Here is a 5,134-nt window from a genome sequence, read left to right as displayed (position 1 = left end):
CGTGTCCACAATTCATTGTGGACACGGGCACAAAACGACGCCGTTTTTAAAAAAAAAAATGCGTCATTTAGTTAAAAAAAAAAAAACTCGCGCGTGTTTTGCCGTTAACGGCGTTATTTTTTTTTTTTTATGGATTATGAATGTACAGTTATGCCGTTATGAATGTACAATTATGCTGTTATGAATGTACAGTTATGCAATTATGAAATTATGAACACAGAGCTCTAACATTATGAACTTACAATTATGAACATATAGTGATAAAATTATGACCATGGAGCTTTAAAATTGTGAATATAGAGCTTTGAAGATTATGAATGTACAGTTATGGAGTTATGAATGTACAGTTATAGAGTTATGAATCTACAATTATGGAGTTATGAATCTACAGTTATGAGATTATGAATCTACAGTTATGGAATTATGAATGTACAGTTATTGATCGAATTATGAACAAAGAGCTCTGACATTATGAACTTACAATTATGAACATATAGTGATAAAATTATGAACATAGAGCTCTAAAATTGTGAACATAGAGCTTCGAAAATTATGAATGTACAATTATGGAGTTATGAATGTACAGTTATGGAGTTATGAATGTACAGTTATAGAGTTATGAACGTACAGTTATGGAGTTATGAATGTACAGTTATTAACATATAGTAATAAAATTATGAACATATACTCCTATAACGAAGCGGTCTGAAATTAAGAAAAAAAAAAAAAAGAGGAGATAACAGTGCCTAACGACATTGTTACCCGTGTCCAGCATGCATGCTGGACACGGGTCCAACGCATAACGATTGGAACCTATTCATATATATACATTTTTTTGGGTAAAGAGAAAAACTTGTAACCATTATCTGATAATGTACATGTGATAAATCTCACTTTTGTATAATAGTTCACAAATCACGAAGAAAGATAAACCCTATACGGCTCAATTTTCCTCTATGCGCAGTCGTGTATCACTGGTTGAGTGATGTTTCTGAGAAAATAAAATCTTTCCTACAATAGATACATTAGATGAGCTGATAATAAAATTGATAAAAGTAGTACTTTTCCTATCTCAACAAAATGTATTAATGTCAATCTAAATTTAAATTTCGGCAGAGAAACGTATACAAATCGTGTCAGAACACAAGTGTTGACAAATATAAATATTCTCAGTTTATCCAATGAGATTACGTTTTAATTTGAACTCTTCTTCTTCAAAACGTTGAATCTCCAACCTCAAGACCCTAATTAGGCAGAGCATTTAGAATGATATAAATAACGGTGATTCAATAGCTCATCCGACAAAATTGAATGTCTCGTACAAGGAATCTGTCCACTTTGAACATAATTTAAATTCCCTAGCCGCGAGATGAATTTAAGAAGGAAAAAAATTGACATTTGACATTCTAAAACGGAATTGTTTTGTTATTAATGTCAACTTGGTTTTCATATAACTCGGTACGTAGGGGCAACAACCTATTAACCCGCATTAGAAAACGTACACTTATTAAATTTATAAGAAGGGAAATTGCATGATGCAGAGGAGATATAGAGCCTCCTTGTAAATTGAGACGTATTCTCTTCAGGCCAGCTGTCCCACTAAAAAGAGGTGCCTACAATCTAGCGATGGAAATAGTCAAACGGTGAAAATTCTAGGTATACTTAAAAAAAATTGAGACGTATTCCTACGTACGTAGCGTGTGAATCATGGGATAGTTCCCATCTAAAGAAAGTAATAGACAGCCATATTTGGTAAAATAGTTAGCTTATAAGTTAATTTTGGCTTATTATATTTGACCATTATTAACTTTTTGATTTGGTTAAAAATCAATATAAGTGTTTGGTTAATTAGTTTTTTGTAACTCCAAAATGCTAAAATTCAAAAAGCTGTTCAAAGCAACTTTTTCAATTAATTTTTTGATAAAAGAAATTATATCAAACAACAATCAGCTAACAACAAATTTACCAAACAACCAAACACCTTTCTACATCAGCTAATGTTATCAACTAGTTATTATACCCTCTAATTAACCCAATTAGCTAACAGCTAACAACTATCAACTAACATCCATTTACGAAACAGGGCCATAATAATATAGGGTAAAGTAAAGAGGAAGACGAGAAATGTTGGTGGTGAATATGTCGATAAAACAAATATATATATATATATATATATATATATATATAAAGAGAGAGAAAGAGAGATTTATAATTTTACAAAAATAATCCCAACTCCGAAACTAGTAGGTTCGAATTAATTATTTATACAAAATAAATAAAAACGAAAAAGAGAGTTTTTGTGACACCCCGTATTTATTATTTTATAATTATTCTTCCTAACTAATTTTGTAAGGGATTTAGTCTTTCAAATTAGCCCAATTCTTCTAGTGTAATTAAATCCCTAACTTCTATGAATTTATTTAAGGCACAATTTCCTAAGACTAAAATACCTTTGGACCTTAGCATTAATTCTATTTAGAGAAAAAGGGTCAAATAGACCCCTAAACTTTACCACAAAGGTCAATTAGGCCCTTCAACTTTAAAAAAGATCAATTAAACCCTCAAACATGTCAAATTGGGTCAATAAAACCCAAAAACCGGTAAATGACCTGTTATTATAGGCCATTTCAATTCCGGCGACGAATTCCGGCCACCGGCGACAAATTACGGCCGTCCGATCGTCTTCCACAGGAGAAAACGACCGGACGGCCGCCTTCTCCACCAGGTCTGATCGTCTTCAAGGAGAAGACAGCCAGATCTGGTCGTCTCCTCCAATGGAGAAGACGACCAGACGGCCGTTTTCTGGCCGTCTCCTCCATTGGAGAAGACGACCAGATCTGGCCGTCTTCTCCTTGAAGACGACCGGACCTGGTGGAGAAGGTGGTCGTCCGGTCGTCTTCTCCTATGGAAGACGACCGAACGGCCGGAATTTGTCGCCGGAATTGAAATGACCTATAATAACAGGTCATTTATCGGTTTTTGGGTTTTATTGACCCAATTTGACATGTTTGAGGGTTTAATTAACCTTTTTTAAAGTTTAAGGGCATATATATATATATATATATATATATATATATATATATATATACACACACACACACACACACACACACACACACATACACACACACACACACACACACACTTCCTTGAATATATATATTGTACATTGGATTGGTGGAATTGGAGGCTTCGGCTCTATTTAGATTAGTGGAAGAAGCTTCGGCTTCATTTGGATTGGTGGAAGAAGCTTAGGCTTCACTTTGGTGGATAAGGTTGGACTGGTGTACATGGTGGTCTCTTGGTATAAAGGTTGGAATTGGAGTTCGATTGGGTATTGGTTTTGATATTGATATTGAATATTTGATTATTGTTATATATGATCCTTGATTGTGTATATACCATTATGCTTTGATTGAATTGGAAACGCTTGGAAATTCTATCTTGTTGATGGGTTGGTATCAATCTCTTGAATCCACTTTGAATTGGGTATGTCTCGTTATCTATTGAGTGAGTCTTTGCCTTGTATCTTGAATAGTCTTGATCTTGAGCCTACTTTTGGAGTCTTTCTTGAATTGATCTTTGGGTCTTGAATGTTTGGGTGATTGAATCCTTTTGAAAACGTTGTTGAGTTGGTTACATTGAATATGTCTATATAGTTGCAAAACCTATTTGATTACAAATGTATACTTATATAGTTTTACGTGTTGGAATGGAAGTTTGCTTAGCATTCTTTTGCTAATTTTGTAAATGTATTTCAGGTATGGAGTAGATCCTCGTTGAGAGCGCGTTAGCTAAGCTTAGCTCAATGCCTTGCTAGTATTACTTTCCTTTTGCTAGACTTTGGCTTGTGAGCCGTTTTATGATGTAATAAGTAGACTATGCCTAGTTCGTTTGAGATTATGCTTTTGATATATTGACAATTGTAGAATTGCCTTAGCATTTAGTAGTATGGCCTAAATGTGGCATAACACCCTTTTAAATTTTAGTATGCTTCCGCAGCGTTTGATTTTGACTTAAGCTTTATTTAAATGCCTTTTGTTAGTATTTTGCCCTAGATTGTATATCTAGTTTGGGGGTGTTACAGTTGTATCAGAGCCTTGTCGAACCGTTGAAATAGGATGCTTATTTCGAGCCTAGGTTGAGCCTTGTTGAACCGTTGGGATAGGATGCCTATGATGAGCCTAAGAATTCTATGATGTTAAGAAGTTGACTTTAAGAGCTTAAGTTGAGACTTTAGGATTTGTGAAACTAATAGGAATCGCGGTGAGGTTGTGTGTTTACTCAACGATCAAGAAAATGAGGAAGAAGGAGGAGAAATTCACGTCGTGTGATCTCACACTCTCCTTAAAACCGATTCGTTTCCTCCCGAGGGTGCTAGGAGCATTGTAGAGTCGGTCTTCTAGGATAAAACGGATCACGACTTAATGTTTGAGCATTCTCAAACAAAAAGTCCGGCGAACTAGAACAACAGGCTAACACTTCAATAAGGTTGAGAGAGGAAAACTCGATGGTGTTAGGAGTGTTATAGCGTCAGTCTCTCAGGATAAAATGGATCACGACTTAATGTTTGAGCACTCTCAAACAAAAAGTCAGGTGAACTAGAACAACAGGCGGGCACTTCGATAAAGATGAGAGAGGAAGACCCCAGGGTGTTAGGAGCGTTGTAGCGTCAGTGTCACAAGATCAAACGGATCACGACTTAATGTTTGAGCACTCTCAAACAAAAAGCCCGGTGAACTAGAACAACATGCAAGCACTTCGGTAAGGTTGATAGAGGAAGAGAGAAAACAACAATGTTTTTCAGGTAAGGTTAAGAGAGGAAGAGATCGAGAAAACAACAATGTTTTTCAAGTAATGCTAACTCTATTAGGAGTCAATGCCCCTACTGGGGTTCAAATCTATTGATGGATTTATTTAACTCGTGTGGCCTGAATTACTAAACCCAATGATAAAGGAAATAATAAATAAATGAATAATAATATGAAAAGACAAGTAATATATGTCGCGGAGACAATTCTTGTATTAATAATAGTGTTGTAAGATGATTACAAGTAAGTGTATTGATTAAATGATTGAAAGATATCCTAATCAAGACAATAATGAGCTCTTTTATACTAAAGCTTCCTCCAAA

Source organism: Ipomoea nil, unplaced genomic scaffold, assembly GCF_001879475.1.
Source record: "Ipomoea nil cultivar Tokyo-kokei standard unplaced genomic scaffold, Asagao_1.1 scaffold1721, whole genome shotgun sequence".
Taxonomy (NCBI): Eukaryota; Viridiplantae; Streptophyta; class Magnoliopsida; order Solanales; family Convolvulaceae; genus Ipomoea; species Ipomoea nil.
This window is presented reverse-complemented; position numbering follows the sequence as displayed.